A 12,535-nucleotide genomic window follows, 5' to 3' on the forward strand; every position below is an offset into this window, starting at 1 on the left:
AATGACGCATTTATTATGATTATGATGCTTCCCTATTTTTTACGGTAAACTATAAAAATAGTCTAAATTTAAAAATACAAAAAAATTGTAAAAAGTAGACATATTCCTCGCAACATTGCCTGAGATTTAATGAAAGATTAAAATAAGTAATCACCCAACCATCCTAAACATGTTAAAAATAGTACTCCGTACATTTCTATATGTGAAGAATATTAATCATTATTAATCATCATTTTTACAAAATAAATTGTACAAAGAACCTACTAATCAATGTAGTACTTTTAAAATCAGATCTCTTTCACTTTTTGTATACTATTGGTAGCGAAACCAAGCTGAAATTCAATACTCCTAGGGATGTTCGGTTTGCAAGATTATATCTTTACTTAATATCAGTTCGATGATTCATGCGTATAATTAGTTTTTGACTCAATATCAATAACTGATGTATTTTGTGTTTTCAACTAATATTAATATATTTAAGAGATGATAGTATAATTTTCAGTTCTCAAATTTCAAATTTTAAAAAAGTTATTACCAGGAACTGCTCTCATTTATTATCTATATTATCTTACTTAAAAGTTAATAAAATTGGGTCAATTCCCAATCACAAAAATATTTAATTTATTATTAAATTCACGCAACATGAATTAATCTTCTAATGAGTACTATAATTTATACAGCATGCATTTGCAATGCCTATGACACAATTAAGAAAGACCTATTCAAACAATTGCTAATCTATGATATGAAAATCAATTAAATAAAAAGTCTATTGATGGATTGAAGAAACAACAGGAAAAAGGCACAAAGAAAAAGTTTGGATTGCGACGTTTTGGGTTAGGTCTAAAGTCTGTTTTTGCATTAATGCTTATCCATTTATCGATATAATATTACTACTCCTAATATAGTAAAAAAAAATACGAAAGACCATTTTCTCCTTGAAATAAATAAGTATTAGTAGTCTCTAATATCTTTCGATAGTAATTAAAGAATAATGTTATTGGTGGTGTCTGTGAGTTGGTTAATTTCTCCTTGAAATAAATAAGTATTAGTAGTCTTTAATATCTTTCGATAGTAATTAAAGAATAATGTTACTGGTGGTGTCTGTGAATTGGTTAAGTGGTAGTATCATGTCTGAGACTAAAAGTATCAAATTTAAGTATACGATAACGTGATCTTTAAATTTATATTTATTTGCTTATAAAAAACATTTTATGTATTATACTCCCTCTTCATCATCTACCTTAGCATGGTGTTTCTCTTTTAGTACTCATATAATCCATTCATTTTTTAATTAATAGTATCAAATTTCAGTTTCTAATAGTACTCCCTCCGTTCCCTCATGGTTTAGTCATTTTTTCATTTTGGCAAGTTCCCTCATAGTTGAGTCATTTACCTATATAGTAACTTTTTTCTTTTTCTTACTTTACTCTCTATTACTTTATTCTCTCTACTTTACTCTGATTCAGGGACGACACAATCAATTTAATGTGTTTTTAAAATTTTATTTTATTTTGTGCAATTTTGGTATTTACTTCCTTTCCATGTCTCTAGGGTTTTGGACCACTTATAAATAGCGGGAATAGTCTTTTTTTTGGCACAGTTTTTTTATATTAAATAATTAAGGTTTCTTGAAACTAGGGTTTCTTGAATTCCATCGTGTGTTTGTTCTTTCTCGTGGTCGATTGTCTTCAAGTGGTATCCGTGATCCAGGTTGATAATCCATGGCCGAACGTGGTCGTGGACGTGGTCGTGGCGGTCATGGTGAGGAACCCCAAGCTGATGACGGGAACCGACAACGAGATCTGCGTGACGTCGAGAACGACGATCTGCGACAGCAACTGAGAGCTCTCCAAGAACGCTTGGATAAATTGGAGACCACGACAGATGCAAATTCGGATACAAATGTATCCATCCATAACGACGGAGAAGACGTCGATCCGTTCGCTAATCTGGACGGCCCCCGCCGTGGCAAATTCGGGCTTGATCTGACACGAGATATCGGCATGAGGGTTGAGATTCCAAAATTTGAAGGTCGAGCCTTGCCTGACGAATTCATCGATTGGTGATGCACCTTTTATTAGCACTAAAAATACCTGCAAGTATACAGGGTAGATCTAGTATAGCTAAAGGTCAGTACCGGGTTGTCGAACACGGGGAATATAATTGCAACTGACTATTATGTACTAAGCGTCAAATACTATCTAGAGAAACAAGAGATTTGGTTTAACTAAGCATAAATAAATAAATTAAAACAATAAAAGCAAAGAAGATAGAATTAGGCAAATAGAGGAATTTCAAGGATAATGATTTCACTGACTCTTTAGTTATTCTAATTAGTTCTACGTTCATCCGACTCAAGTTTTACCACGATCTCTCCCTATCATGCATCAATACTCATGTCACAATTATTATATGAACATATAAGATAAACCAATCAAAGCTATCACCGATCAAAGATTGACAATAATCAAGGTAACGACCAATTAGTCGAACAAAAGTTCAAGAAAAATCAAGTGGAAACGAGTTCTGAACATTAAACATAAAAAGAACTACTCCCTTCGTCCCGCTTAAGATGATACGTTTTACTTTTTAGTTTGTCCCAACTAAGATGACACATTTTCTTTTTTGGTAACTTTCTCTCTCCAATTAATACGCTCTTTTTCTCACTCCTATTAAAATATCCATCTATCTTTATCTCTCTACTTTAATACTTACACCCACCTTCTATCTCTCCAATTAAACACTTTAACCAATAACTTCTAAAATCCCGTGCCGGCTAAGCAATGTGTCATCTTAGCCGGGACGGAGGGAGTACATAAAAGTCAAATACTATCAAACCTCAAAATTCTATTGTTTAGCAATCCATAGACAGATGAACTAAAACAATAATTAAAGTACTAGACATGAAATAAACAAACAAAACCCAAGGATGAATCTTGAAGTCTCCATGCTCCTCCTGCCTTGCTTCAATATCCAAGAATAGTGATGGAATGATGGATGAAGGAATTAGGGTTGGAGAATGGAGGGAGGAGCCATGAAGGCTCCCCTTTTGGGGGCTATGGAAGGGTTCAATTCTATGAATGAGGTTATGAGGTATATATAGGCTTGACTCTTGAGAAGGATTTAAATTTGGTAATAAGTTTCCTCCAAGCATTAGGAAAGATGTAATTTTCGTTTCCCATAGTAGAAGGAAAATATTTGGCTTCACAAAATAATATCTTATTTCCTTCTTTAAATTTCCGCCTAAACTGCAGCAGGCAGCTTTGCGCGACTTTGGTAGAACGGCCATAACTCTCTCCACATAACTCCGATTGAGGTGATCTTGGTACCAACTTGACGCTCTTTTCAAAACACGTCAAAATACCAAAATGGATAAAATATGCAAATAATGGACATGTAATGCAACTTTGACACTCAAAACGGACCAAATAATGGCCTTAAAACTGTGCAAAATCCGAGCGTATCATTTGGTTGAATACAGTTGAACGAGTGTTTGATACTCCCTCCGTTCCGCGGTGGGAGCACACAAAAAAGCAGTGATCAAGGGAACGAAAAGGGAAAATTCAATCATGGGAAAAGATGAAGAAATTATTGCGTCGAAAAATTCTTCCAGCTCATTTCAGGCAGGAGGCTTTATTGAATATCATGGCTGTAAGCAAGGAGATCTATCTGTGGAGGATTTTACGAATGAATTTGATCGTTTGAATATGCGTTGCGATGTTGATGTGGAGGACAAACAAACGATTACTAGATATTTTGGGGCACTCCGTCCTATAATCGCTGATGTAGTACAATTACAATAATATTGGAATTATGAGGAGGTGTGCAGGCTCGCTTTGAAAGTGGAGAAACAGTTGACCATGTTTCCAGTTAGTCGTTGGTCAGGAAGAGATGCAACATCTTTTCGTGGCAATAGCAGTCCACGGGTCAAATTAAGCCATCAGCTTCGGCAGTGAAACAACCTGCGGTTAAACCGATTGAAATGAGGCAGCTGTCAAGAACACCAGTGCGTTGTTTTAAGTCTCAAGCTTCCACTAGCACCCAATTTCAAGTCTCAAACGGTATCAGTTGATGGGGCGCTGTATTTTATGCGGTCAGACCCAGATGGATTGTTGTCATATAAGATGGAAAACGGGATGTGGAAACTGTATGTAATCCCGCTGCCTCCTCACCTGGGTGATTACACACTGGCAGAGAGTGAGGGCAGGATCAAGCTGGTGGGGCTGGTAACAAATAATGCGGCGACATGCGTGTGTATATGAGAGTTGCAGAAGATGACTCTGCTGTGGAAGGAGGTTGACATAATGCCAAACATATGGTGCTTAGATTTCTATGGAAAGAACATCAGCATGACTTGTCTGGGTAACAAAGGCTTACTTATACTATCCTTCAGGTCAAGACAAATGAATCGACTCCTTATTTATGATCTATCCAGTCGGGAATGGCTCAAGGTGCCCGGTTATGTGCTACCAAATGCCAGGAAGAGGCATGGGGTTGCTAGCGGTACTACTTTTCATCCTTGTTTGACTGCAATCGCTTAGTTTCCAGACCCAGTTTAAGGCATTGAGTTGTGGAATTTCTGCTGCAAATCAAATAATCATTAGTATTCTTATGGATCAATTCGCGTACTGCTTGCCCCAATCGACAAATGGTGACGTTTGTGGTTGACGATGGTATTCCTACGTTTGACAGCACAGACAACGAGGGTGAACTATCAGATGAGAGTGCGGAGTTGGTGTATGCGGACCAGGGGGCTACTTTGGTGGTTAGACGTGTGTTGAATGCGACAACTGCGGAGGACGAGCAGTGGTTGCGTCATATTTTTTAGACCAAGTGTAGTGCGAAAGGAAATGTATGCAACGTAATTATTGATGGAGGTAGTTGTGAGAATGTGGTTTCTTCGATCATGGTCGAAAAGTTGGGATTAGAAACAGTTGCTCATCCACAACCTTACAAGTTGTCATGGTTGATCAAAGGTAGTGAATTGAAGGTCAGCAAGCGATGTCTAGTTCAATTTTCCATTGGGAGGCGATATGAAGATGAGGTTTGGTGTGATGTAATTCCTATGGATGCACGCCATATTTTGCTTGGTCGTCCTTGGCAATTTGATCGCAGGGTCAGACATGATGGGTTAAGAATACGTCCACATTCAGAAAAGACGGTGCTACTATCAGCTTGTGCCCTTGTCCGGATAAGACCTGTGATCCTGTTGTCAACAAAATCGGCAACGAGAATAGCAACCTGTTGACAAGGTCAACTTTCGTGGCAGCAGCAACGGAGACACCAACATGCTACGTGTTTGTAACACCCAACCTTTTTATTTTAAGACTTTTAGAAATCGACCTATTATTATATACATATATAGGTTTCAAGCCTAATTTCTTCTACTTCTCGTTATGAGTTAGTCGTCGCGAAGTAATTTTTTGATTAAGTGAATGAAAATAGGATTATTAAAATAGATGTAGTTTCCTCAATAAAAATCTGTTTGTGAAGACCGAGCTTCAAATAAAAGTTCGTACACGTTCTACATCGAGTTCAACATTAGAGTAAAAATAAAAATACTCTCCATGCCCTCCGGATCTTGCTTAATAGTCACGCCTGGAACCCCGATACCTACACGAAAGGATAAGAAGCATGTTAAATCAAGATGAGACGATCGACGAAATCACATCACATCAAGCACGCTTATCAAATGACGGCTCACGTTTTCTAAATAACGGCTCACGTCTTTTTAAGCGACGAGACATAATATTCTTGCCATTTTAGGCAAGAGGGATGATTGACAAGACAACTTGCCCCATTTAGTAAAAAGTCCATAACTCTTGAGTAATAATTTACTCTCATGAAACATAGAATTATCCATGTAAAACCATGTGATCCCTTTGCCTATAAATAATGCTACACCTCCTTTCATCACTCTTTTGTTCCACCATCAAAATCACCAAAACAATGTTTATCTCAAAGTGATGACTTTCCTAATGGATACTTGAAGAAGGAAGCCATGTTTCTAAACACTACATTTCTTTCCTCTATTCATCAAGGTATTTATATTTAAACCGTTTTGATTTCATAGTTTTACATCACATTTTGCTTATTTCACGCACACCATGATAGTAAATTTCTTTCCAATTATTCTCATCCTTATCAACATCAATAGACCAAACTTCTCTTACGAGTTCATGCTCATCTTAAACTTTGAACATATGACTCCTAGTCAATACCCTTGCAATACTCTTCTCATACATTAAAACGACTCTCCCTCTTGAACCAATTTTGAAGAAAAAGCAAATTTCATGTCAATTACTCTTGTTAAAGCCATTATATTCTTATTTTCCAAAGATAACAAGACATAACAAAAAATAACCAAGAAGATCGTGTTAAGTTTGAAACCTTAAGACGAGAGCGTAGCTAGACTTGAGGAAGCCAACGCCACTGCCGGGCAGCCGCTGCTGCCGTCTCCGGCAGCCACGCACCCACACACACCTTGCTGCCCTCTCGGTAGCCACACACACACGCATGCCGCTGCTGTCGTCTCCGGAAGCCACGCACGCGCGCCTTTCCCCTGCTCACGAAGCCGCTGCCCCGTACGCCACCGTTGCTCGAGTGCGGTCACTGCCCAACAGCCAACGTGTCACGACGGCTGGTCTCGCGCATGCCGGCAAGCCCGACGGCACCCTAACACCTAGTTTCAAAAAGATAGGAGGGAAAAGAGAGCGATGTGGGATGTGTTGCGCGTATAAAAAGAGAAGAAGATGAGAGGGAGAAGAAGATGTACCTGGAATAGCAACCGGCGACGGCATCGGAGGCCGAACGCCGCCGGCCGAGAGAGAGGGAGAAGCCGCGAGATAGGGGGACGATTGGATGGAGAGTTTGAGAGAGAGACGAGAGGCAGGCAGGCAGGCCGGCGTCCTTGCCGGCGACGCCATGGCCGGTGCGGCATTAGAGAGAGAGAGAGTGAGGACGTGAGGTGAAAGGGGAAGAAGGAGGCGTCCTTTTGCCCAAAAATCTGACCTTGAGTATTTTTATTAGGGTTTCTTTGACTTAAGGATTTGGGCCTCCCTTTGGGCTAAATAATTTAGTAGTAATATGGTCTTTTAATTTTCTAGTATAGGCCGAAGAGTTAGAAGAAAGACGAAATTTGGGCTTTGAAATCTAAGTGAGGAAATGGACCTTATCTCTTAATTTTGGGTTAATGTTGCTTGAATTGTTTGAAGCTTTTAAATAATTAATCTTATGATTAATTAATACCTTACCCTCCTTACTTTATTAATTTCTTGATGAAAGGAATGTGTGAGCTCAATAATCCATCTCCCAAATAAATTACCAATTTCTTTTAAAGTCTTTATAAAATTTAGAGATCCATAAGTTTAAAGGAGTAAAGTTATCTGAATCGAACCTCGAACATAGGATGCATACTCCATGTAGGATCATTTCATGTCATGCACCTTATGTATGTTCTTAAGACTAATTTTAAATCATTATACTCTTTCAAGAAGGGCGAGTTCGCGAAGTTTGATATCCCGAGGTCAAGCTTGTGTAGAGTTTTAATTGGAAGCTTTGAGGTGTGCTTTATATCCAACACATTAAGTGTGGATAAAATTGTCAAGTATATATGAAATGATTTTTGTTTGATAAAATCGCACTTATTTTTTTTGAAAATGTTATCGTGCCATAAATTATTTGTTTTATGATGCCTATCTGTTTGGCAATGCCAACTGAATGAATGAATCGAATTCGGCTCCAATAGGACCAAGATCCTATTCGAGTTAGTGTACACAAAGGAATAGACCGTGAGTCATCGTAAGGGTTGGTCGGTCAATGTGATCGTGGAAGGTGGCCACCTTCCCGACACACAATGAACCATCAGATATGACGGATTGCTAGAATGAACTTAGTCGACAACCTTTATAAAAAAAATGAACTTAATAAGCTTGGGCCTTTAAGAAAAACCCCTGCGTGTTACTGTGATGGCATGATAATAACTTTTTTTTTCGTATATATGTGTTTCTTTCGGCAATGTGTTCACTGAGTACCCCGTACTCAGCCCTGCATGTCTTTCTAAATGTGCAGGTTGAGCAAGTGATGAAATGGTGGCTGAGAGGAGTTGGTTGTCGTCTCATCTCTTTTGTAGGATCTTTCGTGGCATGTGTCTTCATATACATGACCATGTGATTTCAACTCCTTCCACTGTGCATGATAGTAGTATTTTGTAATATATAGGTCGTAAGAATAATGTCTCACATCTAGTGACCTTTGATAAGCACTCTTGGTTTTATGATCATTCATTGTCTTTTGAACTTCTCTTATCTTATGAAGAAGTACTTGTGTGTCTTATTGTTAATTCTTTCGTCCCCTTTCTATCCCCTCTTCTTAATTCCCTCCCCTAGCCACGTTTTACCGAGCAATGCTATCCTTCGCAAGGCGCAGTCGTGACAGTGTTAGTCGTGATCGAGAGTAACAGCCCGGAGATGAATATCCCCCCAGCAGTGCAGCTACTTGTGAAATTGTATGCGGATGTTCTACCGGCCGCAGTTCCGTCTGGTTTACCTCCTATGCGAGATATACAACACTATATTGATCTAATTCCAGATTCCTCTATCCCTAACATGGCTGCGTATCGTTTGCGGCCAAAGGAGCATGAGGAGTTGCCGAAACAGGTGTTAGAGTTGCTGGAGAAAGGTGTTATTCGAGAGAGCATGAGTCCATTTGCTGTTTTGGCTTTAATGATTCCGAAAGCAGATGGATCAATGAGAATGTGTATGGATAGTAGGGTGATCAACAAGATCACGATCAAATACAGATTTCCAATCCCTCGGTTTGATGATTTATTGGACCAACTTCATGGTTCGCATTTATTTTCAAAAATTGATTTGCGCAGTGGTTACCATCAGATTTGTCTCAGACCGGGAGACGAGTGGAAGACAACCTTCAAGACGCGAGATGGGTTGTATGAGTGGATGGTCATGTCATTCGGTTTGTCGAATGCACCGAGCACATTTATGCGGCTCATGAACCAGGTTTTTCAACCATTTATTGGCAAGTTCGTAGTAGTTTACTTTGATGACATCCTGATTTTAAGTCGTACAGTAGCACAACACCTGGAACACCTGGGGCAGATTTTTGTCGTGCTACGTGAGCAACAACTGTATGCTAACACGAAGAAAGTGCCATTTTCTAACAGAGGAGTGTTAGCGTTGCTATTCAAGAACTCGGCGAAGAGTGCAATCGAAAGCATGAGCTGCGTGAGAATAAAGTCGTCAACCTAAGTCGTGCTGGACTATATAGCAACGCGACAAAGCCACGACGAAGGTGGGAATTGGTGGGGTGTTGAGTCAGAATCAGATGTCGATTGCATATTTTAGTGAGAAGTTATGTGAGCCACGACGAAGGTACTCTACATATGACAAAGAATTTTATGCTATTATCCGTGCGTTGAATCGCTGCAACATTGTCTCTTGTCCAAGGAATTTGTGTTATTTTCTGACCACAAAGCATTGAAGTACATACAAGGTCAGCATAAGTTAAATTTTCGACATGCCATATGGGTTGAATTCATTCAATTGTTTAATATTATGATCAAGCACAAAGCGGGAACAAAGAGTAGGGTAACAGATGCTTTGAGCCGCCGACACTCTCTATTGTCAACGATGCAAACTCGAGTCGTGGGATTTGACACTTTTAGTGACTTGTATTGTGACGATCCAGATTTTCGTGATCATTGGGTAAAATGTGTTGACGGGAGTTTCCAGCAGTTCATGATACACGACAAGTTCTTATTTAAGGGACACAGGTTATGCATTCCGCAATGCTCATTGAGAGCAACTATCATTTCTGAGGTGCATGAGGGCGGCCTTGCTGGCCATTTTGGCAAAGATAAGACAATGGCCTTACTCTCTCTTATTTTCTATTGGCCAAGAATGGAGCAGGATGTGGCTTGATTTGTGGAAAGATGTCAGACATGCAACAATGCTAAAACCCACCACAACAATGCGGGTTTGTACACACCTCTTTCTGTCTCAACTGCACCGTGGGAGGATGCCAGCTTGGATTTTGTGTTGGGTTTGCCACGTACGCAGAGGCAGAAGGACTCAATTATGGTTGTTGTGGATAGATTCTCAAAGATGACACATTTTGTTCTTTGCAACAAAACATTTGACGCGAGTCAGGTTGCACAATTATATATTCAAGAGATCGTGAAGCTCCATGGAGTCCCCAAGTCTCTGACTTCTGAACGAGATGTGAAGTTTGTGAGTAACTTCTGGCGCACGTTATGAAAACGAGTGGATTTGCAGCTTAAGTTTAGTAGCTCTCACCACCCGCAGACTGATGGTCAGACAGAAGTTGTTAATCGAAGTTTGGGGAATCTGCTTCCTAGTTTGATTGGAAATAATCCTCGACGGTGGGACTTGGTGTTAGCGCAGACAGAATTTGCCTATAATCAATCAAAGAACAGAACCACATGGAGGAGTCCGTTTCAAATTGTTTATGGACGTAATCTGATTACTCCGTTGGATTTGGTACCTCTACCGACAATTTAGTGGTGATGCCGAGGAGCAGGTGCAACATTTAAGGAGTTGCATGAGTGGGTATGACATCGCATTATCCAACAGAATGATAGCTATACGTTGCGAGCTGATAGGAGGCGGAAAAAGGTGGTTTTTGAGGAAGGCGATCTGGTGTGGATTCATCTAAGGAAGGAACGTTTTCCTGGACGACGTTGGGGAAAGTTGCAGCCACTGGCAGATGGCCCTTTTCGAATTGTGAAGCGCATCAATGACAATGCTTACAAAGTGGATCTACGGGGTAAGTATAATGTGTCGGCTACATTTAATGTGGCAGATTTGTCAATTTATCAAGACGATAGTGCCGACGAAGCAACTGAAGAGGAGGAGGCAGATTCGAGGTCGAGTCTTCTTCAAGAGGGGGAGTATGATGCAGGGACGGCACAATCAATTTAATGTGTTTTTTAAATTTTTATTTTATTTTGTGCAATTTTGGTATTATTTCCTTGTCACGTCTCTAGGGTTTTGGACCACTTATAAATAGTGGGAATAGTCTTTTTTTTGGCGCAATTTTTTTATATTAAATAACTAAGGTTTCTTGAAACTAGGGTTTCTTGAATTTTATCGTGTGTTTGTTCTTTCTCGTGGTCGATTGTCATCATACTCTCTCTACTACCCCCTCTTACTTTTTTTTATCTATTTATTTAGCACACTCAGTATCATTTTCTTAAATTCCGTGCCGAAATTTTTTGCCTTTAACTATGAGGAAACGGGGGAAGTATTAAATTTCACTAACACTCAATATTTACCAAAAATCCAACGTAGTACCCTATGCAACTTTCATTTCGCACTCCACTTCACCCTACACTTATCGTGGACACATGAAGTATACAATTAAACATGTGACCAATTGATAAAAATTAAACTTTTTTCAATAAAAAAAATAATAATATACTAATTTTTTTTTGAAGCAAGATGTATTAATGAATTTTGGAGTATATTTAACATTCATCTAGCTAAACTATTGCATGTTGTATACTCCATTTAAGATTCATCTAGTTAAAACATTGTATATTTTGTTGGGCTCTATTATACATTTTCTATTTAAGTTTTATTTAGCCCACATATTTAGTTTTGGTTGCATTATAATTGGACCCTTTATTTGGCCCATTGCTTTTGGCAAGAATAATTGGACCTTTTATTTGGCCCATTACTGGAGACATAAATTAGGCTGAGACATAAAATCATAGGCTTCGTGCTAAACCTCTATCTAATTTGATTAAAATAAATTTGTTTTTTTAAGTTAAAATATTAATTTATAATCATAATATATCATAAACATATTAATTTGTAGGAATATGAGACATCTGTTACATTATCATATCATGATTGATATGCTTCATTATTAAAAATTCTTCAAGATTTTTTTTCGATACATTTCATATATCATTAATGCAACAATATATATTTACACAATTAAAATTAATCTATATTTTTCATCCAAGTTTAGGACGCTAGCCAACGACATGACTTTCATTTATTTTTGTTTGTATTTGTAAGTTTTTATCATTAGTATTTAATATCATATCTTATAGTAACATTTTTTAAAGAAAACAACGAAATAATAACCATTAAAAATCAACATCAGTTAATTATAGTCTAAAATGACATTAGTTAATTACTGTGAAAAATCAGTTTAGAAAGTGAGAGTCAAAATATCATCCAAGTGGAAGGAATGAGACTTAAATTTGAATGATTTGTGTTAAGTCTGATTCCATAATTAAAGGAATTTACTTGTTATTGTTAATTGATTTAAACTATGAAAAACATGAGTATATTTGGTTATGTTTTGATTCCATAGAACATAATTATCGGAATTTATTTGTTAGTGTTAATCGATTCATATTTATCCAAAGCATAAGATTATATTAGTCAAAACATAGAACATAATTTTGAAAATAAAAATAAGTCTGGCATAGTAAAAAAAAATCATTTTCCTATTCTGAAATCTTCCATAATAGTATAAATCG

At 38.0% G+C, this 12,535-nt stretch overlaps 1 long non-coding RNA gene across 1 annotated transcript; it reads right to left on the reverse strand.

The window, feature by feature from the left end:
• Positions 1-5,497: 5,497 nt before the first annotated feature.
• On the reverse strand, positions 5,498-6,965 carry LOC125191804 (uncharacterized). The gene is made up of 3 exons (XR_007171250.2): positions 6,779-6,965; positions 6,394-6,685; positions 5,498-5,616 (listed from the first exon to the last, which is right to left on the reverse strand). It is a non-coding gene; the product is annotated as an uncharacterized LOC125191804 (long non-coding RNA).
• Positions 6,966-12,535: the final 5,570 nt, after the last annotated feature.

Source organism: Salvia hispanica, chromosome 4 (genome assembly GCF_029641045.1).
Source record: "Salvia hispanica isolate PSC_SH4W2 chromosome 4, Shi_PSC_v1, whole genome shotgun sequence".
NCBI lineage: Eukaryota > Viridiplantae > Streptophyta > Magnoliopsida > Lamiales > Lamiaceae > Salvia > Salvia hispanica.